Below are 14,769 nucleotides of genomic sequence, written 5' to 3'. Positions count from 1 at the left end.
GGGCGGCCCCGGCGGGAGCCGCAGAGCCCCGCGCCGGCGGAGGCCGCTGCGGGGAGCGCGGCCGGGGCGGGGGCGGCTCCGGCGGGGCCGGGGCGCGGACAGGTGGGTGGCGGGCGGTGCGAGCGCGGCGGCGGCGGCGGGGGCGGGCCGGCCGTGCGCAGGCGGCGGCGCGGATGCCGAGCCCCCCGCGCGGCGGCGGCGGCGGCGGCGGCGGGAGCCCCGGCCCCGCGATAAAAAGGGAAGGGGCCGGAGGTGCGCGCCGCGGGTCCGCCCGGGCGCCGCGCGGCAGAACGTGCCTGGAGGGGGTAGAGGCAGGCTGAGCCGGCGGGGGAGCGGGAGGCTGTGCCCAGCGATGAGCCGCCTCCCTCGCTCGCTCCCGCCCTCCCGCAGGAATCCCGGGCGGCGCGGCGGCGCCCGGGACGCGCGGCTCCCCCGGGCTCTGCGCGGCGGCGGAGCCGCGCCGGCGAGGAGGAGCCGCCGCCTCATCCTGCGGCACCGGCCCGGCCGGCGCAGGTGGGTGGGCAGCGCCCGCTCCCCGCCGCGGCTGCAGCGGTGACCCCGTGTCCCATCAGCGTCCCGGCGGAGCCGCCGGGGCGGGGGGCGTGAGTGCGAGGGGTCCGTGGGGCTGGGGATGGCTCGGGGGCGCCGGGGACCGCGGGCAGCGGGGCGGTGCCCGGCGCACCTGAGCGGCCGCGGCCGCGCTGGGGTTGGGATGGGGGCCGGGTCCCGGGGGGCTCCGGCGGAGCCGCTCCCGTCCGGGAGTGGCCGGCGCTGGTGGCAAGCGAGAGGGTCACCTGGACGTGGGCAGCCTCGCCGGCGCTTGGGAATTTTATTTCTTTATTATATCATCTTCGGGCTTTTTTGTTCTTTTATTTTTTTCCCTAAGACCAACTTGTTCTTGGAAACCGCGTTTGATTTCGGTTTCTGTTCTGTTCCGTGCGGGGTTTCTGGTGGCCGCTGCGGTGTCGCCGCCGTAGGGCAGCGCGGGGAGCGGGCGCCGCGCCTCCCGCGCTGCGGGAACTCGAGTTTGTTTCTGCCGCTCCCCGCTCCGGAGCGCCTTTCCGGGGAGAGCGTAGTGGGAGCGTTCCGCTTCCAGGGATGGTGAGCAGTTCTTAGCTGCAGGAAAGGAGAAGGCGTGTGCGTGCAAAAGGCAGGTTTCCCCCCAGAGCTTGTACTCCGAAACTTCGCTGTTCTGTGAAACCCGTGTTCTGAACACCAGGAAGCTTCGGGTTTTTCCAGGAACCGTGCATTTGCTGATTTTTTTCACCTTTTCAGGGAAGGATTAACGTGAGGGCTCCGGGTGTACTGTGTTTAGCTCTTATTTTGTTGTAAATTGTTAATTTGGCAGGATCTCTGCAATACTGCTCAAAGTGCCGTAAGGCTGGAATAAAATGAATCGTTTTCATTGTATAAAAAAGCTCAAGATCGCTGCTAATTCTATGCGATAATCTTTCAAATACTAGCAATTTATATTTGCATACGTTTCCTTATAACCTATAAAAGATAACTAAGCTGAGTTAGTTTCTGTAAAACTATGTTCATTTTTTCAGATGGAAGAACAAATCCAATTGGTTTTTTTGTGTTTAACAAATTATTAGGTGCACGTTTTTGCGTTGCCACTTCAGAAGTCATCTTGCTCTGTCAAGGTTATGATGTGTCCCCCAAGCAACGAGGATAAAATAAAAATCTGCAGAGATTCTGAGAGTTTTAAGTGTTATCTTGGTTTAAAATTAATTGGGATTGTTTGGTGGTAATTCTTTTTTCTTCAAATGTATTAAAGAGAAAAATGTAAATAACTTGGTTTGAATATTGAAATGCGCCTTTTACTAAAGGGGAGCTTTAGAATGTTTGTCTAGAAAAACAAGTGAGCTGAAACATTGTGCTAATAGGATTTGCAGCATAAAATATTGCTAATTTCTCTTGTATGACTACAGGTGGCAGTGTAGAAGCCAAGAACAAAAATTGGCAGAAATTGTGTTCTGTGTACAAGAATATGAAGAGTGTACTCATGACTAAGCACAGGAACCTGGAAAACCACAGGTATGTGAAGTGATTCATACAGCTGCCTATGGTGCTCCTGGTATTTATTGTATTCTGATATTCCTGCCTCAATAAGTATTTTTGGACCAATTATCACTTAATGTGTTCACAGTGAGTGCTTAATCAAAATGTCATGGAAAAATCTATATTTGACTACTAAAAGGGGCAAAAATACGTTGAAGGTAGTATGGAAGGAGAGATGGGATTTTCCTGCTTTTTATGTTTTATTGTAACTATTGAGAATTGGAACACTAAGTAGCCTGAAGTTGGGTTTTTTTTATCCCTTTAAATAAATAGATTTAATATTGATAAACCTAGCAGCAGTTACAGGCCTGGATATCCTTGAAAAGGAGAAAATTTAGATGCAAGAGACAAGTTTGCATGTCTGGATGTTTTGGATGTCTTATCACTAAAGTTTTTAATAAGCACTGAAAGTGTGAGGGAAATTGCAGAATTAAGAAGATGCAATTAAGAATTACATGTAATTGCAAATAAGTGTCCGGTGAAGATATGTATACCTTGTTAAGGCTTAAATCTTGTAAAATTGAAGAAAAAAAAAAGATAACATTGTTTTCAATTAAGAAATAAAAGTAAAAAGAAGCAGTATGTAATAAGAGCTCAAGATTAGGTCTCCTATTTCGAAGCACAGGGAGATACTAGATTATTTTAATAATTATTGGGTCATTAATTAACAACATTAGAGTAAGGTAGTAAAGCTTTTCTTGCATATTTACCTTGGTGTGCACAGCCTGTGGAAATTAGTCCATGGATCTGCATTCCTGGATTCCTGGGAAGCCATGGAGGATGAGACAAGCTCAAAGCTGGGGCTTGAGGATTTTTTAGAACTGATGAGTGGGAAGTTATCCTGGTAAGAAGGAATTGTCACTGTGATCATGGATATATTTATAGTCTTGCACTTCCTCTTCTAGTCTGGGAGAGCAGTTTGTCTAAACCTTTCAGCTGCTCCTGAGAGAATGTGGTTCTACTGCAAATTCCCATGGATGACCAAGTCACCTTTTGTCAGCCCCTCTGCAGGAGCTGGCCTTGGGCACAGTTTGAGCAATGCCCAGTTGCAAAGGAAGCTGCAGAATTATTTATTTTGCTGTTAAAATGGGCTAAGACTGTGCACCCCATAGGTACAACCAACCAGCTGTCACCACTAAGCTGTTAAATTATAGTGACTTGGCATCTTGAGATTATGGAATACGAGTAGAAATGATTAATTATTTCCACCCAGTGCATGAAGTACCTGCCAGGAAACCATAGTTCAGCAATGGCTTTGTGGGCACTCAAGCCCTGAAATGGTAAGATCTCTGTAGAAAAGCTGAGTCTCTGTTGGGGGATAGCAAGATCCTGATCACTGGTTTTGGGTACATCATAATGCTTTCATAATACTGTGTGCCTCGGATAGAACACGCTGCAAAGCTTTCAGAGTTCTTCAATTACAAATGAAAAGGTGGCTGAATCTAGGTCTTCAGGCTGGTGTGCAGAAGAGAGCTCTTCTGAGCATCTGGCTGTCATGTTTTTCTTGTCAGCTGTTACTTCTGACTGAGCATCAGCACTAACTTCCATATAGGCCAGTAGTTCTTTTATTATTATGTTATTGAACAACAGGGTTTAAATATCCATCAAAACCTCACATTAATATCCCTGGTAAAGACAGTTGAACTGTTTATGTAGCACAGGTCAGCATATGCTTATGGCTTTGTTGAACATTGTTGAGTTCATTAGCTTGTGCTAACACATTTAGAAGAGAAAATGAAAATGTCATTTGTAATTGGCACAAAATTTTAATGGGGTCTTCCATTACATCAAGTGCTGAAAATATTAAAGAAAAATGGTAACTAAGCAGTGTGATGCTCAAGAGTTCAATTTACAGACACTTCTCTGTGCTAATTATGAAGTATTGACATAAATGAATGAAATCACTTGTTAAAGCGCCTTTTCCAGTGTATAGCAGTTATGTTATGAATCATCTTGTGAACACATTCAGCAATTTGTGATGAATTTCCCTGCCATTACAGGAGATTACGAAGTATCTGATGTATTTGCACTACAGTGGGTTACTTTAAATTAGATTTGATGGTGGAAAGGGAACTAGAACCATTTTCTATCAACTGAAAAATCAGGCCTGTTTTGTGAATCGGTATTGAATTTTTCTGTACTGTATGGCACAATTTACCCCTTACAATAAAATGCAAATGTTTGAGCATCTTGCCTATAAATACAGCAGTAACAGCGTGTGTGTGGAAGCTCTCAAGACTTCTTTTGTGTCGAAAGCTGTGTACATCAGAGCCAACAAAATGCAGCAGACTTGATGTAATTGAAAGTAGAATTCATAGTAAGAAATCTAAATTTGGAATCTAAACGCGTGAGGTCCCACTTTGAATCAGCAATTCTTGGTTATGTAGAATATTCTTTGATTTGGTGAAGGGCGTGTTTGTAAGCACAGCTCCCCTCAACAGTGCAGAAGAGACTGCATCTTAAAAAACACTTCTGTGCTTCTGTTTTGAACTAAAAGTTGTGGCTGGTTATGTGTTCTGTTGTCTTAGGGAAGCAGTGATTAAGTGTTTGCACAATCAGTCCTTTCATGCTATCATAAAGTGGCTCTGATCTGTTAGATTATAAAGTATGATTGCCCAGCAGTTATGGGAAATGCCTGTTAATGATACCAGAGTGTTACACAAGAAAAATTAAACTTTCTTACTCCTCCTTACTTTCATAGGATTGTCTTGAAAATGATTTGTGGGAACCTGAGGAATGGATTAAAGATGCTGAATGGAAGGCGGAGGAGAAGTTAAGATTTCACAAAATAAATAAATACACTTTCACAAGCACCAACCAGTCCAGTATTAAAGATGGGTTTTTAGAAAACCACTAGAATGGTTTTAGATTTTTAGAAAGCCATTGTCTTCCAGGAGGATGAGGACAGTCTGAATCAAAGTCTCTGGAGGGAGAGACATAAAATTAAAATTTCAATGGAATACAATGAGAAAAAGCCTAAAACACAAGGAGTGTGTCTGAGGCTATTTAGCCAGACCCTTTGGCTTCTCAGGCTATAGGTTGATCTCAGATCTACAGTTAGGAAGAAAAAATAAAAACAAGCATTTACTTGCCCTCAACAGTATAAATGCAGCTGTTAAACCAGAGGGATAGTTAATGACACTGCAAGATATCATTGCAGATTAATGCAACTGAACTCTTGTGAAAGTCACAACATGCAAAGTGTAAGGAAAATGCTCTCCATCAGCAGATGTGTAAAGCAAAGCTCCAGGCAGGTATTCCCACCTCTGTCTCCAGGGAGGCTGCCACTGGGGTTCCATGAGAAGCTGTAATGCAGTGGGACATCAATCCTGCAAAGGAGAAATGACCCTGAAATTACATCCAAAAAAAATCTCATCCTGTAGATGAGACCTTGCTGTCAGGTGATGGCCAAGTATCCTTTTGTTCTAAGAATTCCATTGTTTGGTGTTGGTTCCAGGTGATGGAGAGACATCTCCTGCTGTGGAGTGTAACCAGTGCTGGAAGGGAGCATTTGGAAACCTTCCAAGCACGTGCCAAAGTGGCTTACAGCAAAAGGGGTCTAGTCTGTCTTCTCAAAATGGAGAAGTGCTGGAGACATAAAGGCTACCAAAGGAGTGCTGGAAGCAGCATGTGAGTTGCTGGATAAAAGGTGCAGAATAAAGAGCTGTGCAGCATCAGTCTGCAGTGTGATTTCAATGTTCTGCATGAGGGCAAGCAGGAAAGGCACCCAGGTCAAGGTGACACTGGCTGTGGCTGAAGTATGTGTGGCAGAAGTTGATGAAGGTCATCTAGAGAACAGTCAAGGACTGCTGGAAAAAATAGGTCTTATTTAGAGAGGAGCACAGAAGGACAGACCAAAATGGAAGTGTTCATATGCAAATGTTGGAAAACTGGAATTTAAAATGGAGAGATTGATGGCTTAGTTCTGCAGTGAGTTATTGACAGTCCACATCTGCCATGGAGAAGGTATCAGGCAGGACACAGATTAGGGTTCTTATGGACAGCCTGGTAAGAGGAACTGCCAGGAGAATAATGCTTACAGCCACTCTGGAGAGACTCAGGAAAAAAATGCCTATTTCCTAAAAACTGCTTCTCTGACTCTTTAAAAAGGCTTTGAGGGATATTTAGCATGGTTGAGCAAGATGGAGGGATTGTAAAGACACTGCAAAAACACGTTCAAAAATTTTAAAAAGGTGAAATTAATGCAAAATAAACATGAAATATACAGTAAAACAAGTTAAAGCCTGATAGGTGATTTGTGGAAGGCTTTAACTTTTCACGAGTTCTTTCAAAACTCTCAGAAATGGGAATGCCAATGGTCCAGTAGATAACTAAGATCTAAAAGAGCTCAAATCATATTGCTCTTGTAGCCAAAGGCATATGAGAGAGCAGTGTTCACAGTAGCAGTGAAGCCGAGGGTGCCAAAGGTGATGCCAGTTTTCAAAAAGGCTTCCAGAAAGCCTGTGGGAAAGAACAGGACAAGTTTGACTGGCATTCATACCAGCCAGTTTTCTGGTAAATACCATGGAGAAGAAAACTAAAGCATTCATGGACAGTTTGATGTAGCAGGAAAGAGTCAGAACAGTCTCACAGGTCTGGTGAAGTTCTTTGAAGGCACTGTTGAGGTTGTGAGTAAGTGTGATTTAGCTGATGCAGTACACTGGGGGTTTCAGGGAGTCTTGTGAAAGCGACTCACCAAAGGTGCTGAGCAAAATGAAACTGCTCTGACATAAGAGGAATTTTCTCGTCCTAGACTGATGGCCAAAAGATGAATAAATGTCCTGTTTAACAGAAGGGATGGATAGAATTACTCATGGATCTGTGCTAAGATTAACACCAGTATGCATTGGTGATCTGGAAGGGAGAGTGCAGAATGATTCTAAGTTAATGAGAGTAGCATAAATGAAAGCCAGTTATGAAGAGCCCAAGAGGGAGCTTGTGATGCTTAGTAAGTGGGGTTGAAGCTTGCTGCTATGAAGTAATGCATGTGGAGGAGAACAATCCTGCCATTGTTGAGATTTTAGCATGGAAGGAAGCAATGTGCAGAGTTTATCATGACAAATCCAAGCATTGATCAAGTGTTTGGGATTGGTGGGAAAAAAAAAATAGGGAAAAATGGCTCACATGGCAGACAGAGTCTGCTATGCCAGTTTGCAAACTGCCTATGCTTTTATCTTGACCCCAAGGTGCTGTTCTGAGCCCTGGATTTAAAGGAAGAATGAGAGGAAAAAAAAGGGGAGATAACAGAACTAGAAATGGGTGGCAGTGATGATAAAGAGCAATTAAATAGATTGAGAACCTTCAGCCTGGCAAAGGAGCAGCTAAAGATGAAAATTATAAAAATCTATATAGGAATGTAATGGAAGAAAAGAACAGGGAATGTTCATTAAGTGTCTCTTGTAAAACAAGACCCAGAGGGGATCAAATAAAATTATCAAGTGACAGATTCAGAACAAGTAAGAGGTGATATTTTTTTCATAGAGCATAGTTTAGCTGTGAGCCATGCACATAATGCAGGATTTTCTGGGTATGGACTGTGAGTGCAAAAGCATCAGCTCTTGCTTAGAATATCACAGAGCCCAGTCCCTGAAGGCTGCAGAGAGATCCCAAAGTCCATCCCTGCATGCTTTTCTTGTCCTGGTGCTCTTCCCAGACTTCTGCTCCGCACAGTATGAGGATAGGTATACCTTTGGCCTGATTGAATGTGGTTATTATATGTAAAATGAAGAAAAATTGCAATCCCATACAGAAAATGGTGACCAAATGCCACTCCAGATACATAACAGAAATATTGGTGAGGAAAACATGTTGAGAAGGACAGATTTTTTTCTTGGACCTGGTAACTTCCCAAAGCAAAAAAAGTTCAGTTTTCTTTAAAGAATGTCCCAGTCTTTATACTATACCACATTTTAGTGCTGTGGTTTAGTTGATATGGTGATGATTGGCCAAAGGTTGAAATCTCTGATCTTGGAAGTCTTTTTCAGCCTTTATGACTGTGTGGTATGTGAAGTTTAATGCCCATACAAGAGAGATAAGATTTTTAGTTCTGAAGTATTAGCATTCAGCTGTACTTCTGTCCTTGTTCAAAGTAAGCTGGACAATTGTTATCCCTTGCAGTTTATTTTCAGATGGACTGAATTCAAAACCTACATGCAAAAATAAACTGGAGAATTTTGGTTCAGGATAAAATGCTTATTGATACAATAAAATGAAAAATACAGGTTTTGAACATGGAAGATGAAATTTCTTTTCCTATAAAAATGGTGAGGTTACTCCTAGGCTTGTTCCTTATCCAAATGTAGAAGGACTAAAGCTCTGTTAGACTTGAGCTGAGTAAGAGCTTGGAGAGAATAGTTGTTCAGAATAAATAAAAACTTGACCATTAGACATGAGAATGGCATTTAAATACTAAAATTATTAAGAAGTTATGAAACCAGGGTTGTGTAGCCTTCCATCCCAAGAGTCTCCCAGTGGTAGATCTTGGTGTGAACACAGCAAAATCAGCACAAATGCCGTGCTGCACCCTACAAGGAGTCACAGGAGTGGATGGTGCAGGGAACACAAAGGTAAATCTAACCCAGGAATTTTTGTCTCCTTGGCTTCCTGGGCTTGGTGCAATAATTCAGCTTCTCCAGTGGGTGATGAGGAGCCCCCCAGATGGTTTCTGCTCTGAACTACCTGCTGGAGGAGGTTTTGTCTGTCCACACTGGCTACAGACTGACAAGGGAAACAAAGCAGGCTGGCCTCCCTGAGTCAGAGCTGGCCTTTGAATATACCCATTCTATATGTTACTGTCAGATCTGATTTTTTTAGAGGTTTTTGTAGGTCACTTTTTTTTCCCCCCAGTGGTACTAAGATAAAAATACATGAGAAGACAATACCAGCTAAAGCCATTTTAAGAGTTTCATGGGGAAGTGTCTGTTTCCTACTAAAGTTCAGATTATCTCACAAAGTTTTCCATAGTTGCCTGTTAAGCTGAGAGTCATATTAAAACATGAGACTAAAATACTCTCCTGTTTCAGGGGAAAAAAAAGTAAAATCAGAGATTTTTCTGAAACAAAACAAAGAATCATGCAAAAAGATTATATGGAGTTTTTGTAAATTGCAGAATTAAGGTAGTAGAACCTATTTGAAAGAAAGGGTTAATTATTTACCTACCACCTAAGACACTCATCTCTCTCAAGAATGGGAGAAGAATCAGTCCTGTCATTAGCTCAGTTATTTTGATGATTCCTTTGAATGGTCTTACAGTTTTCCCATTTGTTCAGCAGTAGCAAAACAGGCTTCTTAGAGTAATTTCTTTATTTTAATTTTCTATCCTGGAATGTTGTACTAAAGGAAAGAAAAAGTATAGGAAAAAAAAAAATCTTGGTTTTCTCTTTATCCACTAATTAATATAGTGAGGTAATGAAGCTGAACCACTGGCAGTGAGACACTAAAGGAGAATTGGGTCAGCACAGGATAACAGCAAGGTTTGATTGTTCTCTGAAAAGAATTTGTTATCAGGCACTGTGGAACTGAACTTCACTAATAACATAGAGGGTTAGGCTTTCATATCTATTTAAAATCATACTTTAAACTGTAGTGTGTGGTCTCAAGTGGTTAAGGGGATGCACTAGCCATTGCATATTTCCCAAGCAATTATTTATTCCGGTGTTATCTTAGAAAGTGGACACTGCTATATGTTTTTTTTTTTCTTTTCAATTGAGTGGAATCAGTTATTTGGAAACTATATTTTTCTAATACAAGATCCTCTGAGAAAACAGATTGTTTATTTCAGTATTATAAAGCTTGTGCGTGCATACCTTTTTTATTTCAAATTTTCCTTTTTATCATCAGCTAGACTTGTATTTTTCATTATTGGGGGGGAGGATGTCAGGCACTATAATTATTCTCTGATGCCTTACAAATAGTTGATTGTACTTGTTAGTTTTATCTGGATGGTTCTTAGTGTTCCTGATAATTGAGGAGGTTGTGCACTATATAATGAAAATAATAATAATACCAAAGTCAAAATGAAAGTCACATGCTGCCTTTGATTCAGATTTTGGTTGTATGAAGTCTGTGTTGCTCACAAAGGAAGTTGTAAACTCTTATGAAAGCTTTGATAAAATGGAAGCCAGGGCCCAAAGCAAACCAGAAATCTGCTTATCAGGTCTCTCCTGAGCCCAGTGGCAAGGCACAGCCACACTTCTGACATCACCTCCCACAGCCCTGCATCCTGCTGCCTCCTGAGAGTGCACAGAAATTCCAGCTCCTCTAATTTCAGACCCTGAAACCATTGCCAATTTGCTTTTTCAACTTTTAGATGTGCCTTCTTTTTAGTTTTGTTTTTCTCTTTGTTTTTTCTTTGCTTCACAGCAGTTTTACCTTTAATCATCAAATTTATAGGTGGAGTTTTTTAAAATTTTGATCCATCTTGGTGCTTCCTGACACATGTAAACATAATCTCCATGGATGCTTTTACCCCATGCACAAATAATTTCTAATTGAAATGAATATTTAAGAGCGTATCAAACACATTGACATAACACTGCTATCTCCATTGACCCAGATTGGGTTATTTTATGAAATTTAAAGAAGTTTTTGTTTTGCTTGTTCAGTCAGAGCAAGCTGGGCTACCCTAATGATGGTGTGCTGTGTGGCTAATGCCTTGAGAGGGTTATTCAATTTAATATATTTTTCCTTACCAGATAAACATTCACATCATCCTTTACAGAGACCAGCCAAGAACTGACAACATTTTAAACTCTGTTTCCTCAAACTATTTCCCATGCAGGCATTTGCCTATTAAATTTTTCAATTTGTAAAGGTGTAAGGTTTTGTTGTGGTGAAGATGCTTTTGAGCAGGGGGGTTCTGTTGGATGGTTTGTGGAATTTCAAGGATCTGCAGCATCCAGACACAGCAGCTGCTCTGGGGCAGTGTTTTCCTCATCTTTCTTCATCAACCCTAAATTTCTTAATTTTAACTCTCAAAGAGAAGGAAAGCCAGGGGGACCTTAATGCTTTCTACAACCCCCTGAAAGGAGGGTTAACTTGATAGCCTTAAAGGGTTTTTCCAGCCTAAACAATTCTAGGATTCTATTAATTTCTTGCAAAAATATCTTGTGAATCTTATATTTAACAAAGTCTGTGAAAAGAAACATTTCCCCCCCACCTTGCTCCTCGGTAAACAGACCTAGAAATCTCAGCCTGAAATAGAATTGCTTTGTATTTCTGAGGATGGGGAATGAAGGAGAATGGAAATAGTGCTTGTAATGACTTTTGAAACCTTTAGAAGATAGCAGTCCTTCCAAAAGTCTGCTGTAGCTCCTTTGATTCAGCAAAACCTAGAAAACTCGTAAGAATTTGAAGCCAGGTGGATTACTTGATGAAATAGATGGCTGATTTATGACTGGTTCACAATTACTTTATGTTTTTTTTTTTCATTTTAATGATTCAAGATAGAAGAAAGTTTTGTCCCACAGAAATTTCCTCGTGTTTTATGTCTCATTAATTAATATCTTGGAGCATAGTGAGGAGGTGATCAAACTTAAGGATTATATAAACCTGAGGAGATAGAAAATTCTTAGGTAGTTAGAATTAAATCAAATTTATCTGTGAGGTTTTGGGAGAGTAGTATGTTGTAAAAAATGAAGTTTTAGAAAAATATATATCTGTTCTAAAAAGCACAGACATTTAAGTAACTTAGGGAGCAGTGGCACTCAGGCAAGAATTTTGTAATTAGCAGCAAGAGTTGAAATTGTTCAGTGAAAAAGAGGAATGTGTGCCTAGATTTCATGTCCATCAGGCTCTTCACATTTAATGCAGTCAGAGGTTAGGACAAAAATTTATTAAAAAGTTTAGGGAATAAAGAACCAAAAGGTTTAGGGAATAAAGAACCAAACAACAAGGCCAGGCAAAAGATGTAATGGCTGAATAACTGAACAGGTCTTATTAAAAAAGTGCTTTTAAAAATAATTTTGTCAAATGTTTTGTTACATGATTCTGGTTTTACATCTGAATTTTGACTGTTACTTGCTTGCTGAAGATTATTATTATTATTTCTCAGTGGTCATGCGTTCAAAATAAGTTCATCTAATTTTGCACATTTGAACTGGGGAATATTTTACTCTGAAAATGTTATATATCTTCAACCCTTACATTTGTTATTTTATGCAGAAGTGTATCTGAACATAAAGAGTTTCATCTCTTAGACCAAATGTTTCTGAAATAGCACAGGACTTTCCTTGAGGGGCAGCTGTGTGTTTTCTTGGTTATATGGGGAAAGAAATACTTCTGCCTTCTTGTTAAAGTTCATAGACGGTTTTGTTGCCTGCTCTGATTGTCTCAAATCTTATTTTATTTTTGCTGTCTCCACGGTGTTCTAGTCTAAAACCCTTATGAAGAATCTTCTCTTATTTTACAAGTTGATTGCAGTTGCCTTTTAGTCACTTGGGTTTTCCACCAGCTCTGTTGGTAAAGACATCTGGCCAGCAAGCACTTGAGGATCTAGCATTTTTCTCTCCCAAGGCAGTCACTTTACTGTGTTTTTTTTTTTCTCTAAATTATTATTTTTTTTTTACACTGAATGTTAATCTCTCTCAAGCTGGTCTCACTGAAATGTTCTTCATTATCACTCTTTCCCTCCCACTCTGATAAATCCATTTTATGCTCCTGCTTTGTCAGGCAAGGCTTTCCCTCCCTCTCCCCTCTTTCAGGCAGCATTATTTTCTGCTGGGGTGTTAACTTAAGGACATTTGCTTTGATGACTTTGGTGGGGCATTCACAAGGGCTGTCCTCAGTCTAGAGGGAGCACTGACTGTGCTTCCTCTCTGCCTGGTGGAAAATGATTGGGGTTTCCAGGGCAATTCTGAGTTTCCAAGTTGGGTTTTTTTCCTGAATTGCCCTCCAGAGAAGGCCACTGACCCCTCCAGCTGCAGCAGGGCTGGGTTTGATGGTCACTGGTGAGGAGCTGGATCTCCCTGCCCAAGGCAGCTCAGTGTATCTGGAAAGGAAAAATAAGATGATTAATTGGGAATTACACCTTTTTGTAATGTTATAGGGTCTGGATTGGTTTAAACTGTGCACACTTTACACAAAATGTACCCTGCAAGTGTTTCAGTGCTTGAGTTGTGTTTCCACTTCTAGTGGCTGTTGGAAAGTGCAGAATCCAAACAGCTTAGCTGGAATTTTCTCAGGGTGCCTCTCATTTAGTTGAGCTGCGAATATTTGGTGTCTGGTATTATTTGCTTCATGTTATAGTCATTAATTTTCATCACAGTTCTGTAGAAGTTGTCTTGTTCTGCCATGAATAAAACTGTGCTTTTTATCTTGCCTGACTTGAAGAGATTTTTGAGGCTGATACATGGTTAAAATATTATGTGGAGCTTTTACAAAGATGTCACTAATGAATTAATTACAACTCAAGAATTTAAATTCTTGTAGAATGTTCCTCTGTTCTTGTTCTGGAAAAAAAAAGAGATTTCTATGGAGACAGAGCTGACTTTGAGACCTTGAAGGCTTTACTCCTCATCCCTTTGGGTGGTTCCAGACTGTATTAAATCAACAGTTAACGTTTACTACTCAGGATATCCATGATGCTTCACGATGCATGGATTTTGGGACCTTTAGAAGTAAAGGGCTTCTCTGGTCTCAGGTAGCTTTTTGTGGAATAAGAAAGACACTAGACAACAGACAAAGTCTTTGGTATGTATCCTTTTGCTTTCTCTTAACTAATTATTTCCTCTTTCCCATCATATTCGCTGTCTAATCTCATTCAGAAAGTTTTCCTCAAAGGCATAACTGTATTTTAAAGCTAAATTTCAAACTCAAATTTGTAATATTTAATTGTACCTCAGGTAGTTCAAGTAGAAACCCATTGATGAAACCTGAATGATTGATTAACTTAATTGCATTTATCAGTTTTTAATGTAGTGGGTTTAATATTTGCACTTCTTGACCTTGCACTTCCTTTACTTTATTTTTTTTTTTTTTTGCTGCCAGAGTTCTAAATGTATTTTCATTTTCTTTTTTTTTATGTTTTCGTTTTCTACAACTGCTGGGAGGGGATTGAGGGTGACAAAAGGATGTGAAGATGTGCAAAAAACCATGGCCTTGTGAGACATAGAATGAAATTGTTTATTTGATGTTAATAACTTGCTTAGTGTTATACCTAAAATCTACATTTGGAAGAAGAATGTGGGGAATTCCTTTAAAAAGTGGTACAAAAGCAGGAAAGAAAGTTAGCAGACAGTGATTAATTGCTTTATTGCAAAAGGGGAGCTTTTTGTATCTCCACTTGGTTTGAAATCAGTTGCTGTATGTCGAGAAGACTGGCAGAAGACTTTCCTGTCTTACTAAGCTGTGACATCAGGAAATAACTAAATTTACCACGGGGAGTTTACCTAACTAACCACAGCCTTTTACTGATATGTTAATTTTGTCCTTACATACAAATTTTGAAATAAAAATGCCAGTACTTGGTGTGTCACTGATGGGAAGTAAAAGGCAATATTTTGGTCATAATTGGTAGGAGACAAGACTGGCATTTGCATGAATTTTCCTCAATTAGATAATGAGCAGAAAATATTTCATTGAAATTAAATGATTTCTTGAAATTTCTGTCAAGCTGACTTGGCATTTGTAAATGCTTGTGCTTTCCCCACTCGTGATGCTTACTCTCTGAAAGTGGTTTTATTTTAATAAGAAACACATTATTTGTTT

The 14,769-nt window shown here is 40.8% G+C and overlaps 1 long non-coding RNA gene across 14 annotated transcripts in view; it reads left to right on the top strand.

The window, feature by feature from the left end:
* LOC110475696 (uncharacterized) overlaps positions 1-14,769 on the top strand; it is a 338,194-nt gene that overhangs the window by 195,257 nt on the left and 128,168 nt on the right. For 2 of the 14 annotated variants that reach the window (XR_014957038.1, XR_014957028.1), the window contains exons 1-2: positions 204-513; positions 1,935-14,769. The exon at positions 1,935-14,769 is cut by the window's right edge and continues 20,554 nt beyond it. This is a non-coding gene — a long non-coding RNA (uncharacterized LOC110475696). Of the gene's footprint in view, positions 1-7; positions 103-182; positions 603-622 lie in introns of those variants that run through there. The other 12 variants (XR_014957039.1, XR_014957035.1, XR_014957029.1 and 9 more) reach the window with 12 other exon arrangements.

The sequence above is a fragment of the Lonchura striata genome, chromosome 1 (genome assembly GCF_050655825.1).
Source record: "Lonchura striata isolate lonStrDom1 chromosome 1, ASM5065582v1, whole genome shotgun sequence".
Classification (NCBI taxonomy): Eukaryota; Metazoa; Chordata; class Aves; order Passeriformes; family Estrildidae; genus Lonchura; species Lonchura striata.
The sequence above is the reverse complement of the archived record's forward strand: the minus strand, read 5'-3'. Positions and strand labels throughout refer to the sequence as shown.